The following is a 20,620-nucleotide window of genomic DNA, read 5'->3' as shown; positions in this document are numbered from 1 at the left end:
AGTGAAGTTTTATGGCCAGCTATATCTGACCCAAACTATGAGCCCCACAACTCTATTTCAGATCCTGTAAAAGAAACACATAACATCAGCAGCCAAAGGTTGTAGCTAAACTGCAGGAGAAGCAAACAGTGGCAGCGGGAAACAATAAACCACTTCTCCTCCAGCTCTCATAGCTATATATCACTAATGCTGTTTGGTCATAAATGTGTTTGGCTCACAAGCAGGTGAGAAGGAAGCCTGACCTCCCTACTTATGTAGCCACGCTGGTACAAGGAATGAAATATCACAAAATATTTTTCTTTGGCCCTTATTTATGCTCTATTTGTACAGATATTTTGATAGTCAAGTACCTACAGACATTGTTGTACGACTACACAAATTATTCTGTATCTCAATAATATGATGCCATGCCCACAGAAAAATTTAAAAAGACAGTGATTTGAGAATTTTTAGTAGTGCATTTTAATCACCAGCATAAGACCACTTATAGTCTTTTATAGTCTAAGAGACTAAATAAGCAGCACAGTGGTACTTTTACATGCCTTAATAAATGCTACTATTATGTAAATTATATTATTCCTGCCATTAATATCACCTTCAAATATATTCTTGCCTACTTCATGTAGTGTTTTAGTTCACTGAAAGGATATGGCACACAAACTCTGGCCAAAATATCAACATCAGTGAAGTATATGTCATGGCTAAAGAAAGATGCAGAGGAGCTTTTGTGCTCTCTCACAAATGGCCAAGTCACTGTATGTGAGTCCAGAATCCCTTCTGAAGCTGTCTCCTCTCAATGATGAGGGACCAAGGAACTAATGCTCACACCTCTTTTTTTAAAAAGGTGTATCTTCAGCAAAATTCTGATCCTTCAATGCTTCAGATAAAAATATTGTGCAGAGAAAATATGTATATCAATATCCCCACCACTTGTCACAACATGAAGAAAGGAGGCTAACTCAGTTCAGAACAAGTGCCATCACTGATGATGTAAACATTTGTATGGCAAGTTACTCAGGGTGCAGTTATGCAAATACATGTCAAAACTGTGTTACAAACACACACATTTAGCACATTGGTGCTAACCTGTCAGGAAAGACAGGAGCTCTGTTTGCTCAGCAGAGATTTGCTGTGTTCATTTGTCCTCTTCTGTTCCTCACCTCTAAAACTGAGATGAATGTAATTTTTGACACATTAAGGAGATGTATGAGGTCTTAAGGAGCAATATGAATAGCATTGGTATAAATATTTTCTTTTCACTGAAACTGTTTATCCAGGAGGAATGTGGCTCTTTCAGGATAAAGATGCTCCAATTTTCAACACACTGACAACATTTTGATTACTAACATTGTATTTTCTTCCCCTTGTTTCCACCAGCATGGTTTTTACATAAGACACAACTGGTCCCTCTGTAATTCATCTCCATACATAGCATTTCCACACACAACTTTATGAACTCAGAGATAAATAGTTTGAGAAGGCCATCTGCTTTCATTTGCATCATTCTCCATGTGCTCTCTGATCTGAGGTTAAGTTTAGCAGCTGCCTAATGCACAGTCCCAAGACTGAATTTTCTCTGTTTCTTGTGAGGAAAGAACTCTTCTCTTTATGAAACATTATAGCTGTTGCAGGCGAGGGGCAGATACACAAAATAGAGGGATGAGCCAGCATTATTGTTCACTCACAGTTTAAGGGAGATTTTTCACATGTAAAAAACTGCATGTGAAAAGACTCTGTACCGCAGTACTGAAATAACCAAGATTTCTGAATTGAACTTTAAACAATTGAGTATTACCTAAGAAAACTCACACCAAAGCATCCAAGAGAATGTGCAGTATTTTTTAATGCTGAAGACAAGTTTAAGAACACATCCAATGGAGTCCACTCAGCCACCCAACAGAGCTTAAGTTGAGAAAGCAAGGAAATAAAGTTAATAAATTGAAGAAAATTTATATAATACTTTGATTTTCAGAGATTAAAAACTAAAATCCCTATAATACAATAATATTGAAAAGAAAATGTTTCTTGTTAAAGTCAACTAAAAGTCATTTATAGGACTAACAAAAAACAGCTTCTTTCATTGAGGGTTTAAGAGAAAACTTCTCTGAGAAGACTATGGCTCTTGATTTTTGATTAAAGACAGAAACCTACATCTTCAGGGTGGATCAATATTCTTTATTATACTGCTTAATGCATATGCTGAGATGAAAAAGCACTTCTGCTGGTGTAAATCCCAGAAATCTCTTGTAGTGATAAAACCTTGAAGAACATGATGCCTCAGGTCTTTGCTCCCTAGTGTGACTCCAAAGCAGAGAAGCCAATCAGCTTCTGTGGGACAGTGCTGAGCTCCATGGTGAGCTTTATCAATGGATGGTCCAAGAGATCCCTGCTGGAAGAGCTGTTAGAGGCTATATTCACAAAGGGATTTATGGCTGAAAATCCCTCTTCAGGTCCTTAAGTTGTTAGACTTGTGCACCAGCAGCACTCAGAGATGTGGCTACCACTAGGAGGGAGGAGGGAAGTTTCAGGGAAGTTTCAGGGAAGTTTCAGGGAAGTTTCAGGGAAGTTACAGGGAAGTTTCGGGGAAGGGAAGTTTCAGGGAAGTTTCAGGGAAGGGAAGTTTCAGGGAAGGGAAGTTTCAGGGAAGTTTCAGGGAAGTTTCAGGGAAGTTTCAGGGAAGTTTCAGGGAAGGGAAGTTTCAGGGAAGGGAAGTTTCAGGGAAGTTTCAGGGAAGGGAAGTTTCAGGGAAGGGAAGGGAAGTTTCAGGGAAGTTTCAGGGAAGGGAAGTTTCAGGGAAGGGAAGTTTCAGGGAAGTTTCAGGGAAGTTTCAGGGAAGGGAAGTTTCAGGGAAGGGAAGTTTCAGGGAAGGGAAGTTTCAGGGAAGTTTCAGGGAAGTTTCAGGGAAGTTTCAGGGAAGTTTCAGGGAAGTTTCAGGGAAGTTTCAGGGAAGGGAAGGGAAGGGAAGGGAAGGGAAGGGAAGGGAAGGGAAGGGAAGGGAAGGGAAGGGAAGGGAAGGGAAGGGAAGGGAAGGGAAGGGAAGGGAAGGGAAGGGAAGGGAAGGGAAGGGAAGGGAAGGGAAGGGAAGGGAAGGGAAGGGAAGGGAAGGGAAGGGAAGGGAAGGGAAGGGAAGGGAAGGGAAGGGAAGGGAAGGGAAGGGAAGGGAAGGGAAGGGAAGGGAAGGGAAGGGAAGGGAAGGGAAGGGAAGGGAAGGGAAGGGAAGGGAAGGGAAGGGAAGGGAAGGGAAGGGAAGGGAAGGGAAGGGAAGGGAAGGGAAGGGAAGGGAAGGGAAATGGCAACAGCCTGAACCAGGAGTGACTTTCTGGAGGCCAGGCTGAAAGAATGGCCTTTAGGAGAGATGAGATGACAAAGACTTGCACAAGGGAAAGAAACAAGGTACAAGGCAAAGCTTAAAAGATCAAAGCTCTAAGATGAGTACAGGAAATGTTTCCATGGAAAACATCTGAGAAAGAAGCAGATCATGGAGGATACTGCAGACCAGAACCATAATCTGCTCAGATGCAAGGCTTCATGGGCTTTTGGGAAAAGGTCTTTGAGAGAAACTGAAGAGACAGGAGTTGGTCCAGCACAAAGAGACAAGACACAGGCACCTGAAGTGAGTTTAATCACCAGGTCAAAGCTGATGAGCTTTAGCAAAAGATGTGCAACAGAACAAAAGCTTCAAAGATCTCAAGAAATCCTGGTTTGGCTGATGGAAGAATGGATTAAGGAATCAAAACAAAAAAAGCTTTAAAGGAAGAAAAATGAAATTTTATGGCCAAATTCAGAGCAAAGGGAATGAGGATGAGGATGAGAAGACAAGTGTGCTGCTAAATATAGCTCAGAGGAAAATTCAGCAAGCCAGAAATTCTGACCAAAACTACCCAAAAGAAATGAAAATACATCAAGGAAATTGTTTGGAGGAAAGAAACTACTGCTCTCAAAGACAAAACTTGGTGGTGGGAAATGTAATCTACAGGAAACAGAATAAACAATTTGAAGAAGCAATCAGAGAAGTGATTTGTTGGTAAGAGTTTTGAAATCTGTTGGAGAAAAAGCTAGAAAAATACCCAAAGCACCATATGGCCTGAGTCAAAAGGAGAAAAAAAATACTGAATATTTAAGCAAACAACTAGATATCTTCAAATGGCTCTTAGACTGCAAATAAACTTAAAACTTAAAGAAAGATTATGGCTAATTTTGTGTCCAAAAGATAGCTTGCAATTATTCTTTTTGAGATTTGTCAAGAGCTCTGGATTGTATTGAACTAAAATGGATTCATTTCAACCTTGCTGCATCCAGTGAATATGCCAATCACCATCTCTCCTGGCAGCCTGGCCCCCCTCCTTCCTGCTCTGATGTCCTTTGGTGGCACAACACTTGAAACACATGCTAAATATACCTAATTAATATAAATTTCAAATATATTTAATTGATTTTTTCTAAATAACCTGATTTATGCATGTAAAAAATAGAGATCTCTTCACAAGAAATGTTTACCCTTCATTAACTTTTGCAGTTTTGAAGAGAAAGAATTGCTTATATTTGTGCAGGTGTTTTTGCCTCAGGAATGCAACATAAAATACAGAAAATTTTCAGAGTTCAGAAACTAGAAGAGTTATTAGTCCTAAAACAAGAATGCAATTATATTTAATCTAGCATGTTTAGATTTCTGTTGTTAATATACCATTAGCCATTAACTTAGGACAAGCAACAGTGTCACCTGAAAAAGTTGAAGATCTTTCTCTCCTGGAAAAGGAAGGCTGAAACAAAGTTAAAAGACCTTTAGGGACTTCTGCCTTGTGAAAGTAAGTTTGGGTTTTCCCAAGCATGTGGCTCAAAAATAATGTTGCTCTTCCAGAAGAACAAAATTTTGAGCAAAGCAGAAAAATTTAGCAACCAAGAGAGCCTAACCCTTTCACAACCACTGCTGAACATCAGTATATTAGTTTTGTTCAAGCTCCTGTGTGAAATTTCCTAGCTTCAGGCTGCAGCCCAACAAGTCCAAAGCACTTCTTGACAGAAAAAAAACGTAAAGCCGCATTTTGCCAATATAAATCAACTACAGTTTGAAAACTTGTTCCTGCTAAAAATTCAAAGCGATTGTAGAAGCAGGATAGCCTGTCTAAGAACCCTACAGTTGGAAATACACATGTTCCCAGTAGGATTGAGGAATCTAATTTGTAAATCATAACAGCAAGATATTTGCATACTTTGAAATCTACAATATTTTCTACACTGCCTTCCAATGCATCATAGTCATCTGCTGAGATTCTGGTAAATCTTTGCTGCTTTTCAGATGGAGCTGGAAAGTGTAATGGCTGTGACTCTGATTTCTGTGTGCTGAGACTTTGGTGAGGCACAGGCCATGGACTGATTTGCTGCTTGCCATGCACTTATCAAGTAAAGAAACTTACTCCAGATCGATAAGGAATGCTAATACTACACAAGTCATATTATTTCTGGATAAATATAGAATTGCATCCTACTTCTCCTTTAAAGAAAAGATGATGTTACTCTTTCTAGCCTGAGCAAAGACCCAAGAATCTGGGGCCTTGTGATTTATTTCAAATGCAGGAAAAACTGCCAGAGGCCAGCACATCTTGGATATAAATTAGCTTATTACAAAAAATGTTCAAAGCTACCTTTCTTCAGTGCAAGAGAAAATAAACAACAAGGGCAGGTTTCTCATCAAACAGATAAAGGTTGTTTCTTTTGAACAACACTTAGAATTCTCTCTCTGTTTTCACCCATGCCTGTTTATAATTGTGTTTTGTAGACTTTTCTCTTGGTTATTTCTGACATTCTGCATCCCACAGATTTGAACATCATCGTATTGCAAAACCCATCTGTGCTCTGTCTTTTTTAGATAGAAACTATTTTCGTTTCAGTTTTCTGAATACCTACAGAAGCATATTCTTTTCCTACCTTTATCCCTCACAAAAACCTTTTGTTAGACCTAGAAGCATTTAATGTCATCTAGCCAACTATAACAACATCCAGGTTTTGAACACTTAGCAACAGCTACAGAATTTCTCATTGCTGCCAACAGCAGCCATATCCAGCCCTGTGCCCCAACATCTATTTCAGCAAAAGGCAGATAAAGATAAATTACCCTGGTGTTTGGAGATAAAGAAACAGCAGCATAATAGTTCTCATACATTTTAGTGCTCCAGCTTCAGAGAGGTGCAGTGACAGAAAAGGAATTGACTCAGGAGTCACTAGACAGACAACAGAACAGGATCAGCTGGGTGCAGGAGGAGGGAGAGATCACAGCAGTGCTGCCTTTGGGAATCCTGTCAGTGTCCTGAGTGCTGTGAAATATACAACATCCAAACAATAATATGGACTCAGGACATTGAAACATGGTCTTACTTGTCTTTCATGCTGCATTTCTGGAATACTGTTTTTGTTTTGTAACAACATCCCCCCCTTTTCCCAATCAGCCATATCTGAGAAGAGAATCCACTGCTCCTCTCAGTTTTGAACAACTTTGGGTAGACATCTATCTAGATATCTGTGACTGTGTCTGCAGTGATGTGAAGGTCTTGAAGCCTTAATCCTAAAGTGAACTCTACACAACAAACAAGCTTTTTGCTGGATTTCAACTGAGACACACGATATTTACAAAAATATTTACAAAACTATTTTGAAATTTAAAATAACACCCATGAGGGATTTCAAAGCAATGTTTATAATTGATTTGGATAAGCTCAGCTTTTAGGATTACTTCCTGCTACTTTTTAAAATAACTGGATTATCTGAAGGATGAAGAAATCTTTGACCTATATATTCTAGTTACTGTCTCTTTCTTCCATTTACTTGGTTTTAAAGCACATTAAGACAAGCTAACCCATATAAGTGTCTTGTGGGACATTAGATCCAATTTTAGTCATGCAAAAAGTACCTGTGTACTATAGGAAGACAGATGGACAGGCTCTTATTTTAGCACATACTGCATGGCAGAAAAAAAAAAAAAGCGGTGGAAAGCAGGACTTGAATTTCCCTCTATCCCAAAAAATTACAATCACAGAATTGATCCAGAAAATTATAACACAATAAGATAAAACAAACAGCAACATAACACCACCAAACAAACAAACAGCTCCCCCCAAAATCCACAAAACCACTTTCACACTTCTCATATCAGTGTTGGTTACCTGCTCATCAAAGCTGCAAAAGCTACATATTATCAAGGAGAAAGGACAGACAGGAGTGTGGCAACTTAATTTATCAGTGAATTACAATTCCTGCAGGGAGGATGTGACAGGCAGAAGAGAGAGTAACATTAGGGGAAATTGTTCTTTACTAGGAAGGAAAAGAAAAGTATTATGTAAGGAAAAACCACAGAAGTACTGGTCCAAGGGTGTGAAGCAACTAACCATCTCCAAGGACCACAGTTATTTCAGATAACATCTCCCAAATGTCCAAGGAAATCTAAGTCTCTTGACTGCACATCAAACCTTCTTATTCTTGCATGGAACTGGCATAGAGTAGCACCCAGTGAGGCTGCAGGGATGTGGTCCCAGGGCAGGGAGGCTGTGGAGATGCTGCCCTGGCTCTCCATGGGGCCAGTTAAGCCATGTAAAAGTATGGATGAGGTGAGTTTCCTGCCTCTGCACACACAGATATTTGACTTCATTCCCCTGTACACTGGCGCCACCATCTTTACATTCATTCTTTCTTTGAGCAATGTGTGATTTACATAGCACACATAGCACCCCTGTCCTCCCTTTCACCCAGGAGAAATGCACACAATGTTCAATGCTAAATGACCCACATGGAAGAATACCTGACTGACCTAGAGGGTGATAAGTTTTACTGTTAACTCTTTTTTCCCCACTTGCCTCTCTGACATTCTTCACTGAGAAGTCAATACCATTATGACCCCGGAAAAACAATGTGTAAAACAAAAACATGGCACACATACAGTCCTTTGGTGGTTTTGATTTTTTGTTCTCTGAATAAATGAAATGCCCCCTCCGCACTTTTAAGACAAACAGATTGATTTGAGAGACAAAACAGAGAACAGTAACATTTCAATTTAGTAATAAACTCACAATATTATTTTCTTAACCATATTTAAATAGCTTCCCTACCAAACACAGGCATTTCCACACTGGGACAGGGGAGGGCACTAAAGAGTTATACATAGATCTGAAAGCTGAAGTAATGTCCAACATGTAACAATGATTTCAGGCTCAGCATGAAAAAAAAAGCTTTGATACAGCCTATTTTAGTTGCTTGAACTGCTTCCTTAATCGTCGGGAAAAGCTGCTGAAGCTGAGCTTTGCTTTTGTAGTTAATCTAATATTTCAGCCAAGTAAGGAAAAATACGTCCCTGTCAATAGTTTTCTAAGAATATGTTGGAATCTGAGAGAAGTAGACAAGTTTGAACAAGACTAGTGTGTTTAGGCATTAGTTTTATTTGTCTCTAGTCAATCAAATTAGGTTTTAGGATTAAAAAAAATGTTGTTCATAAGATCCTTGCTCTACTGGGCTAATACCACTACAGCATGGACTCAGTTCCTGGATAGTGTCAGTTCGGACAATCAACTGCAACCATTGCTGCACTGTCAAGAAATCTCCTGCAATACTATTTGCAAACTTACTGCACTTGTTAGCTCCTTATGGGAAGCAGTGATTCACCTTCATGTGCATGTGGGTTTTGTCAACAGAAATGAACAACACACAACTATTTACATAATTAATTACCATCAAGCTCAGAGTAGCGTACGAAGCTGAGACAATTCTTCCCATTTTCTGCCTGTCAGAGTCCACTATCACAGCTCAGAACATGAACTGAGGCCTTTCTTTGTACAAGAACATCTGAATGAAGACTCTTTTAATTATAGCAACTTCTTTTTAATTAGTGGATAATTCTGTAACCAGTGGTAACATTTGTCACGGTGCAAGGCTACAATCAGATCTCATGCACTGGTGGATGAATTTCTCACTGCAGAGATCAGGAAGGCTTTATGAACAGCATTTAATAGTACAACAAAGTACAAGTACTATATTTTTCTATAGAGCTTCTTTTTTCTATTTTTTCATACTATGCAACATGTAATAAAGCAGGAGTAAACCTGGGTGTGTTGGTCAATCACAGGAGAATTATAAGGCAATGGTATGCAGTGCACACAAGGAAAAGGAATGCTAACAGAGATGGAGAGGCATGAATGCCACTTTACAGGTCACTGATACAGTTCTGTCCCACTGTTCTGGTCAATCCTGATCAAAAATATAAAATCTAAAAAATAGAGCAGAGATATCAGAGGAAGACTGTTAAGCAGCCCTGAAACTCTTGAGTTGATGGATGTCCTGTAGACACTGAACACATATGTAACAAATCCTAGGGCTTGATTATGATATGCATCCAACTCTGCATCACAGTTTTCACTTAGCAACTCCAACAGATGCTCTAGGGTAAAAGGGTAAATGCTCTAGCCATCTGGATGACATCCTCCTTGTTGACATTTTAGAAGGAGTATCACATGCAGCAGAAACAGAACTAGGGAACAAAGAGGCATGAAGGAGAATGCCTGCCTGGAGAGTCCTAGAAGACAGCTCATGCAGAGGTGTGATGGAAGAGTCCAAGAGCAGAAGTCCTCCAAGAGCTCATCACTCCATGGCCAAGCTCTGCTCTGGTTTCCAGAGAAAGGCAAGCTTGCTGCCTGCCTTCACGGTACAGAGGGACAAGTCCCCTAACAGCTCACAAGGCTTGTTTTTCTCTCCATGATCACAGTTTCCCATGACAACCGTGTTTTTTCTCCATAGGGACGCTATGCCTGGCTGCCAAGAGATGGGCTTTTGTGAGAAACAGAATTTTCACAGAAGCTGGACCTGTCCCCATCAGATGGAAATGGTTCAGGTGCTTATGGTGTCCAAAGTATATACAATGTGACTCCATTTTTCCACCTTTGAAAGAAGCAACAATGAAAACCACATTGCAAACAGAAAAATTAAGCTTCTTTTGAATTTCCAAACAGAGCAAAGAAGGAATCACTTTCTCTTAAGAAAACACCAGGAGCTTGCAAAAACAAGGACAAGCTGTGCGAACGTACCCATCGTGACTTTGTGGGTGTAATAGAAAACTGGAATCACAAACGCACACCATGTGTTACAATATTTTTTTTTTGAACGAGATCTGGCTGCTGTGCTAACCATATTGACTCTCCAAATCAATTGTGAGGACGTCGCCATGAAAAACAGGATAAAGGGAAGCGGTTGGTGTTCCCAGGAGCTCTGCGCTGGGGTTACTGGAGGTTGTTTCCTCCGCGCCCCGCGCTGCATCCCGCCGTCCTTCCGATTACACGCCCCGCTTTTGTGTGCGCCGGCTTGCGGGGGGAGCAGCCCCGCGGGCCCGCGTTTTGTTCCCTTCATTACCATGCAGACAATATTCGCCTGTTCTCAAGGAAGGTCTGGGAATCCCTGCTCTTTTCCCAGGCTTTCTCCTCGCCCATGAAAAGAGGAGAAACAACGAGAGCCTGTCAGGCGGCGTCTGGCCGAGCCATGGGCCGATGGTGGTGCGGGCAGCAGCGCGGCCCTGAGTGGCTGCGGCCCGGCTGGTCATGCTCTGTCCAGGCAGCCGCCCGCACCTCGCACAAAGGCGCCGGGGGGAGCCTGCAGCGGCCAGCAGAGCGCCAGCCGAGCATGAAGAGCGCGGGGATCTATCTCCCCGGGCAGGCACGGCTCCCGGCTCCCGGCTCCCGGCCGGGCGCTGCCGCATCCCGCATCCCGCATCCCGCATCCCGCAGCCCGCATCCCGCATCCCGCATCCCGCGGGGAGCCGCCGGTGCCGATCGCTGGCCGCCGCCGCAACGCCAGTTTGTGAAATTGGGGCTGGCTGGGGCACGAAGCAAACCAAATTTGTTTTCGTTTCGCAGGTCTCAACCGATTGTAAATCAGCGTAAATTGCCTCCAGCGGCAGATACACTCACATAAGATCAGCACAAAAGCCGGTATCAGATAACTGAAGCAGCTCATCTCTACAACTTGCACAATTCCTTGTTGGGCAGTTAGTAAGCTAAATGTCTCCTAGCATACATTTAAACAGAAACATCAAGGCAGTAGGTTTAAAGCCTGCTTTTTTTTTTTTTTTTTTTTTTTTTGGTCATTTTTCAAATTGAATATTTCCTAAAAAACATTTATTGTTCTCAACGAAAAAATTCCTTAGTCAATCCTTTGGTGATTGCTTGTCATCTTTCCGGTTTAAATTTTGAAAATGAGTCACATTATTACAACTAGAGATAGGTTGCCACAGAAAGACAATGAATGATTCTCAGGCTTGTTGTATGATCTTTCCAGATACCCAACACAAAATGCAAACCCCCAAATATTTGGGGTTTCTTCACAGTAGAAAGTAGTAAATACAGGATTTATCCTTGCTAACAAACTTGTTAGCTGATTCTACTTCTTCAGTCTTCATTCTGCTTTCACTGCCTACTGAAGGCTGACTCCTGGGGTGACACATTCAAACACTTCGTGTCTCACAATACCTACAGCCTCTTGACAGATCCATGGGGAATGAAAAGCAAGAGTTTGCAGTGTTTTCAGAGGGGCAAGACACTGAAGGCACATAGCCAAATTTTTCTGAAAAAACACTAGACCTAAGTGAAAGAGGAAGGAGGATGAGTGGGAGGAATTAAGTATTCCATGTTATCTGAAACATCTCACACCTTAAAATTGGATCAACATCGATGTACCAGTCAATGTACTTTTCAGATGCAACTTCCCAAGACATTGTGGTATCATTTAAACTTGCATAAGGGGTGTCAGACAGCATGCATGTTTTACATGCCTTCCAGAGCCTTGAGTTTGAAATGTGCTGTATTAAAATTCAGCCAAACTATAGGTTGTAAATTAAGTAATTGTTAATTGTAATGAAAATAATTGCCCAGGTAGCTAACCTGCATGCCATTATACTCATCAAAACACAAAAGAAAAAATGAAGACTAAAGTACTGATTATCAACCAGCAACATCAATATTCTTCAAAAATAGCTCTCCCCCCAAGTTTGTCATCAGATTTTTTTAAGTACTTCACAATGCATTTGCAATTTTCTATCTGCTACATCCATTTCTCAAGAGCATGCAGGTGCTGCCTGTTTCTGCAGCTCAATGAAATACAGTGCATGCACAAAAAGTGTAATGAACATTTTAATTTGGGAGATCAGAAGTTGTCTTGTGGGCAGTTCAGTCTCTCATTGGCATTTGGAGACTGACAGGTAAAAATGATGGTGCCAAAATTGAGATTTACAGCAAAGCCATGCACCCACCAGCACATTCAGGGTCTCTGTCTCTTTACCTTGCTGTATCTCATATATCGTACAGGCAGATGTTTATGACAGCAGGAAATGTATGCAGAAGAGGGGCTACAACTGCACTAGTAAAATCAGAAATTAGAAGTGCTTGGAAATTGGAAAGGTTTTCTGTATTAAAAAGTAAAATTAACAATAGCTGGGGAATTCTCTGAGCCTGCCACTGTATGTTCTTACAGGAGCTGGGGAGAGGAGTGTTTGGGGTTGATTTGCTATTGAAAGAAAAAAAACCCAAATAGCAACTAAGAAAATTTCGGTCTTCCCCCAAGCAGTTTTCTTTGCTAATTAATTTGTCTTCATCATTAGACTTTTTTCTTTTCCTATAACAAGCTACGTTGTATTCATCTCAGTGCTCTACTCTCTAGCAAAGACTACAATTCACACAAGGTGCAGTCCTGTGCTGTTAGGATTCTCATTATGACTTGGCAATTCACAGTTCAACCTGATTTTACCTCACTGCCAGTAATTCCTTCCCAGAGCCACCTTTCAAATATGAAATCCGAAAAAAACTAACAACAGTGATTCTTAAACATTAGTCCTGTTCTGGGTGTTATCCAAAGCAATGGCTTCTGAATGTGGATCTCCCATCCCTGGCAGTGTTCAAGGCTGGTTTGGAAGGGGTTTTGAGCAACCTGGTCTAGTGTAAGGTGTTCCTGCCTACTCTAGAGGGGTGGGACTAATGATCTTTAAGGTTTCTTCCAAGACGAACCATTCAGTGATTCTATCATCTCTTGTATTTCTCCAACCACTTCCTTTTTTAGTGGGTCCTCTAAGCAAAGTCTAGAATTGCTTGAACTATAATTTTTTAACATCTAAATATTCCAAGTGACATACAGAAAATGTGTCTAGAGAGAGGAAGGTGAGGCCTGTGAACAAAGTACATTGCTTTGGTTTTATCTACTTTGTTATCATGCTTACAATTATATTGCAACAGGTTTTCCCAGGCAAAAACTACCCAGTGTTGATACTGATAGTGACTGAAAAGCAGCAGAACAAACAGAAGCTAGTGAAAATATTCAAACAAACCACAAAAGATAATTAGGGCAATATGCCACTTGAGAATCATGGATTGCTTTGACAAAGTCATAAATTATGTTAAAAAAAAAATAAAAAATAAAAAATAAAAAAGAAAGAAAAAAAAGATAAAAAGATAAGCAAAACCTACATAGCCCTCCAGAGGAAAAAAAAAAAAAAAAAAAAAAAAAAAAAGCCATCTATCTGTACTTAGATAAATATGTGTGTTTGGTTACTTTTGACCACAGTGAGCTCCATTGCAGGGAATAAATATTTCTAGTTGCAGAGGGGAGATCTTTACACTTCAGAAAGGCAGAAAGCAGAAGAGGCTTTTCATTCTGCTGTGAGATGCTGGGTTTTGTACTTGTTGTGTGCTTGGGGACCCAAGCTTTCATGCTCATGGGGAAGTAAAATGGTTCTTTATGGAGTGTTTTACAAGGACTATCAATCATTCCAGTATGAGTCTGAAGCAGAGGGGAAGCAAAGGAGAGGTCATGCACAAAAATGGTTGTGTTTCAAGACATGCAATGAAAGATTTGACTGTGGGAAAGCAGATTCACATTCATGCAGACCCTGAACTTGGCCTTACAGAGCGGATAAGTGCTGCTTGTGCCTGCAGAATCCCCTCTCTGAGGTCTACCACCTATAAAATAAATCCTGTAATGAAAGCAGATCACCTCATAATGCAGTCCTGGAAGGGGCTGATTCATCCAATATCTCTTGCTTACAAATGTACCACGGGGTTACCATAGTTCAGGCAGCCTCATTAAAAGCAGTGCAAAACACGCAGAGCCTGAATGGAGATGAAATAAAAGCCCTATAGATGGTTGTTACACATAATCCATTTGTTACTATGCTTCAGGCAAACAAAGGAGCACATTGTTCACAGAGCTGCTTTCTGCCAGCAGCAGAACAAATTCTTATATGATTCTAGTGAATATTTTACAACATTCAACAAAAACAGAGTGTGCCTCCTTCATAATGCTAGTAATTCATAACTGGGAGAGGGATGAAGGCAGAATGGAGAGTGTGAGAGTAAAATAGTGAGATCAGGTAATTTGTAACAGCTGTACAAGGAAACTAAAATTATTACTGAGCACCTGAAGACCTCCACTGGAAAACAGATTGAATTTTTTATTCTTTTATATGCATTGCCTATAGTATGTATAAAGTATAGTATATAATGTACTCCCAAACCACTAAGTGCAATGGTTTATCATTTTGCATAGCAATGGGTGAAAATGCCTAAGTTCAGAAAGGAAAAAATAAAAGGATATTCTTGAAATAAAAGCTGGCCAGACACTAAAAACCCTGATTGAAAGCATTGCATGAAGCAACGAATTTAACAAGTATAGGACCTGTCTAGTTACACAATAAGAAAGTTTAAAATATAATTACTATTTCTAGTTCTATATTTGGCATTTATGTTGAAGGCTTTTTTTCACCTGACAAATTATTGAAAAACATAGTTTGCAGTCCCTGTATTATTTGCTTTCTCATATCCTGGGTTAAATTATGTAGATGATGTAGATGCAGACTTCATCCTGACATCACTGGAGTTACACCAGACTCTAAACATCCCAGCCTCGGGGTCAGCCTAACCAATTAGCACTTTTTTTTCACATTTTTCATCACTCCTTATTTTGCTTTTCAAACTGTGTCTTCAGGAATACACTTTCATTGCTCATAAATGTGAACAAACAAAAATCCCCAAAGTTGGATTTCTAAAAGGAGGCTAAACACTCCTTAGGCTGGCATAAACAGAGGTGGGCCTTATACCTAAACAAAGGCAATGTGTGATTATTCTTCAAGCTGAACATGCAATACACTACACAGAGCTAACCTTTTGCAATTTAGGCACAGGACACTGATCTGTCACCACACCTACAAACAAAGTGTTAAGAAAAAGTTATCGCCTGAAAAAAAAAACTAAGAAAAGGGATATCAGAGACAGAGCCCAAAAACCCCAAATCTATTGTGAGGGATTATTTAGCAGCTGTGCAACTGCATCTGAAGAGATTTTCACCTCCCCTGGTCATGATATGACTTACCCTGGCTTAGAGGAGAAGGGGCAGGTCTGTCTCAAATGGCCCTAGCTCTCCTTCGGGGGGGTGGGGTAAAGCAAAGCAGAGACCCTGAATGCAGTTAGGGACCTCAAAAAGGGAATCAACGTATCTGCAAGGAAATGGCACACCATGAGGCCCTGGCTGTTAATGCTATCTTTGTCCTGTGAAGAGAAGTGGCTGCAAAACATGGACTGGTGAAAAGACGTGAAGACAGCACTAGGGCAGATATGCAAATTTCTGTGGGAAAACATCCCCTTGGAGGCATTGAGAAGCACTGACATGTTTTCACATAAATCATTAAGCAAGACAGGATCCTATTTTCCATCCAAAAGGCACTCCAGAAGCAGAGGGCCACCCCTCTTCCATGCACAAACAACCATTCTTGCCTCTATCCAGCTGTTCACACAGCAATTGCTTTTCTGTATAACTACATGAAAGTAGCAAACATGATAAGGGTTGTAAGGAGTTTATCATTTGGGTATGCATGGTAAATACTGATAATTGGGATACAGGAAGAGCCACCTACAGATTTCCCAATTGCTGATTTTCAGGATTCTAAGTTTCCAAAGTCATTCAAGGCACTATGACACTGTGTCAGCTGTAAGGTTTTATGGACTAAGTAAGCAAGTAAATGCAGGAGTGAATGGGAATTTTTGGACTGTTACAATGGATCAAACCTTAATTGCAGGCATATTCTGAATGCTGGACTCCCCTGAAAAGCTTGAACTGATACTATGCAAAAAACCTTGATAAGTAATAGCTGACATTTAGCAATTAAATAAAAGAGGAAATATGACTGGGTGACAGAGAAGGTTGCTGAAAGAAGCTGTGGATATCCCACCCCTGGAAGTGTTCAAGGCCAGGATGGGTGGGGTTTTGAGCCACCTGGTCTAGCAGAAAGTGTTCCTGACCACGGCAGGGGGATTGGAACTAGATGATCTTTACGCTTCCAGCTAAACCATTCCATGATTCTATGACAGGGAAAAACCTGAGGCCTTAGAGACTTTCGAATCCTGAGTAGAGGGATGGGCTTAGGAGAGGGGTGGAGGCTGCCCAGGGGGCTGCTGAGGAGGGCAGGGAACTTGTTACTGCTATGAGCAGTGGCACCTCCTGAGCAGCACTCCAGCCCCAGCACCTGCACCCGATGGAGAACCACTGGACAAATGCCCTGATCAGCCCAGTGAGGGTGTTGTGCTCTGCCCTGCTGCCCCACCAGCCTGCCTCTGACCCACTCCCCCAGATCCTAATCCTCCTTCCCCTGACCAGACTAAAGGGAAAATCCCCATTTCTTGCTGACAGGAATCCCTCCATCCATCCCTAGTCTCACACACTGCAAGTCACACACTCCACTTCCTCCCATGGGTCACTTTGAGGGGAGCTCTTCACCCATACAAATATTTAACAACCGTTTTCAGCAGAAAATTCCCAGCATTGCATTGGATGAGACTGTGGGCTTGGGGCAGTGTAGTGATTAATGGGTCCTCTGCAGAACAAAACCTCCTTAGCTCTGTCACAAGATAGTTGCTATGGTTTTTTGACATTGCTTAGCAGAAATTTACTTTGGCCAGGGGATTGGAGGAGGGGAAATATAAAAAAAAAATACTATAGAAAAGCCCTCCATTGTACACTGGCAACTATTCTGAGCAAATCCTGTGCCTGTATAGAATTTCAAGCTCTGTGTAAATACTTTCAATCAGATTTAAAAAACAAAACTAGAAACAAATGAGGAGACTTTGCTAAGAACAGACAGCTTGAAACATCTTGTTAGCTATCAATAAAATCTGTTAGAAATACTAGAAGGTTTCAGCTAAGTTGATGTAAAAACAACATCACATATCCTGTGAGAGACTAAGTTAAATGTTCTTTGCAGTGACTCAGTTAAGGATGAGTAAGAATGCACACTCCATTGCAATCAGCTGCAACAGGCTGAGAATCTTTTAGCACAATATTTTACCAAGGTCTCAAATTTCAGCTGGGTCTATGGCAGATGGCAGACTTCATAGGTGTAAAATGTTCTAATATATCAGACAAGTTCTGCCTAAAACATCCAACAAAACAGGAATGAGAAGTTGGCCAGGGAATGTTTTTTAACGTGTTTAAAAAATGGATGCTTTTATAATGTGTAAAAAGGCCAAAGAAGCATACAAGAGTTTTAAGGCACTCTACCCGTCTGGAAGAGGAGTCTTTCTGCATGTATTTTGAGTGACCCAATGACAGGCTTGTATCACCACCTCCACTTGAAGGAAATTCCTGCTAGACTGAATACTGGAAATTTGGGTTTCAAGGCTTATATAAGATCATAGAGAAACTGCTGTACTTTAGCAGCCTTAGACATGCCTAAACTGTCTTGTAAACTCCAATCCACGAGATGCAGAGGGCCCCACCTCCAGTCCCATCTCCTTCAGTCATTTCATTTCTTCAGGCTGACAGTGAAAACAATAGAAGTGATGAGATCACATCCAGACACTAATGAGTGTGATCTAAAGCAATTAACGTGTCCATCTGGACGAACATCACTTAGGTTTGGATCAGAAACACACCTTTGTTCAGTTTACCGATCATACTCACTTACTGTGCCTTTATTCGTGTTGCAGAGTGCTCTTGGAGAGTGCTCTTTCCGATGCAGCTGCAGCTGGCAACTGCATTTCAAGGGTACATCTAACATCCTTCAACTGCTGCTGAAATGTGCAGGAGTCAGATCAGCTCCTCAGCACCAACCCTCCTATTAAAGAAGGCACTCCTACTAGGCTGCAGTTCTTGTTAATGTAGACATAAGCTTCCACAGGATTCCCTGTGGAATTCCACTCAGTTCTTCCCTGGATAGGGGCTGAGACCTGTACCTACCACAGTATCCAGGACCCATCAAGTGATATGACCTCTAGAAGCCAGCAACATCTAATACCCAGAAGTGCAACATGGCAGTACTGCTACAAAGAAGTAGCAGTACTTCCTTTGAAAACTAGTTACCTTCAGAAGGAAGAAGTTAAATCCTAGAATGTTTGAGAAATCCTTGTTTATATGCCTCTAGCTCAACTGCAGGTAAATTAAAACCTTTTCACTCCACTAGGTGGTGTAATTTGTCTTTCTGTCAAATGTAGCCTTATAAATATTCCCCCTAACTCTTCATTTCAAGATGGGGCCATAAAAAATATCATCTGAGAAGTGAGAATCTGGTCTGCGAGGGTCAGCTACTCTATCAGGTGATACTTCTTTGATGTTTTCCATTATTTCTTAGAAAACTTTCTGTTCGCACAGGATAACTTTCTTGTAGAACACTCCTAGATGCATGAAGGAATAAAGTAGGAACCCAAAACAAAAACATCACGGTCTCCCTCTGTTTCCCCTGACACCCAGGCATGCTGCCTAGGTATCTAAGGTATTCATGTCTTTTCAACTGCAACATCTCTGCAACATCCTTTACCTTCAAATTACAAGATGATGCAGTCAAACATACAGCTGAATCTTTCTTGTCCAGCTACACTTGCACTTCCATAGCTTTAATTACATACAGAAAAAGCAGAGAATGCCAGTCTGCATAACAGGGTGTATCTTGGGGGACATACCCTGGCTAAATGTAACCCTGGTGGCTATAACCCTCTGCCTGAAACAAAAAACCCCTTAACTGGTGCCCTTCAACTCAGCTCAATTGAAGCCCACATTAAAAAAAAAAAAAAAAAAAAAAAAAAAAGTATGTCTGGATCATATATAGCTTGCTATTTAGACATTTGGAGGCATTAATATGTTTATGTTCTTTGAACAACATCTACTGACACACAAACACCAAAAAAAGTAATCTAGTAAGCAGGATGCCCAACATCCCATCAGCAGCATATCCCTCTTCCTAGAATTCTGGAAGCCTGTAATGGAAGAATACAACTAGATAATTTTTAGTGTTTCCAGGATGTCTTGCTGGTATTAAGTTTAAATAGAAGCCACAGAACTCACAGAAACAAACCAGCATGGTTGAAAGCTCGAAACCGAACTGAACAAAATCCATCTGGCACATTGGAGGAAGCTCAGCTATCCTACCAGCTCCAATTGCCCTTATGCTATCCACCCACAACTCTGCTTGCTTCCCTTGGAAAATGGGTACTGGTAACAGGCACCTTTTTAGTAAACACGCCTATGAGAATCACAACCAAGGGACACATAAAACACGCAGGGAATCATGAGATTTCAGAACAGAAAATTTATGGCACTTCCTCACAGTCTGTACACTCAGAGTCTGTACAGTGCCCACGTTAATTTAGGTTATTTACATATTCAGATCTGTTTGAGGCCAGGCAGAGCAGATAGCTCTAAAGGGTTTAAATGCTCACCATAGCACCGAATTTAAAATACAGGACTGCCTGCTGTGCACTGGAGGATTTGTTTCTGAATGCAAATTCAACAAACCAACCATTTCCTCTGCGGGTGATTGATGCATGAGAAATCAGAGGTATATGCATCTACAGTTGCCCATGCTATAGACTCCAAAAATTTATCTGAAAATTTTCTGCTGAATATTTCAAGCTTGAGTACAGACAAACCCAGGAAGTTCCGCAACAGCTGCAGTAAAGGCTTTAATCTCATTATAAAAAAACCCATCAATTGGATTTGTTTCATAGCCACTTCTGCAGCTCCCCTTATTCAAGGATAATATAGAGCAGGGTCTGTGTTGTATTTTATTGATCAAATTTCCAAAAGTATAGCTCTTTGTGTGGCAGAAAAATAGGTAAAGGTCCTTCTTGGTTATACACACACCAAATAAAAGGCCATTTTAATAGCATCATCTTGTGCATATATTTAGCCATAAGAAGAGGCAGAAGCAATCTCTGCAATTGTAAATTTGAACGTGATAATCTTCATATTAAGTACTAGACTGCTCTCTGAAAAACAGGAAACCTAAGAAACAACATGACAAGTAAATGTTTACCTGTGCCACACAGAGAATGTAGAATATGCTAAGTCAAATTACTGATGTTGATCAATTTAAACCTGGTATGTGGTCTGCTGCAAAATCGCATATGAGGACACTCCTTGACAGCTGTATCAATGTACATAGTTCTATTGTAACAAAAAAGCACTCTGTGCAGGGCAAACATATTCTGAAAAATTAGATTAAGCATTTACAGGATCGAGGTTTGTGTTCCACTAAATCACTTTTATGCCATCATTAGAGTAAGCCCCTAAGAAGTGGGTTTGAGGGATTAACAAGGAAAACTTGGCACAGAGAGATATATAA

The sequence above is a fragment of the Oenanthe melanoleuca genome, chromosome 3, assembly GCF_029582105.1.
Source record: "Oenanthe melanoleuca isolate GR-GAL-2019-014 chromosome 3, OMel1.0, whole genome shotgun sequence".
In the NCBI taxonomy this organism is placed as follows: domain Eukaryota; kingdom Metazoa; phylum Chordata; class Aves; order Passeriformes; family Muscicapidae; genus Oenanthe; species Oenanthe melanoleuca.
This window is presented reverse-complemented; position numbering follows the sequence as displayed.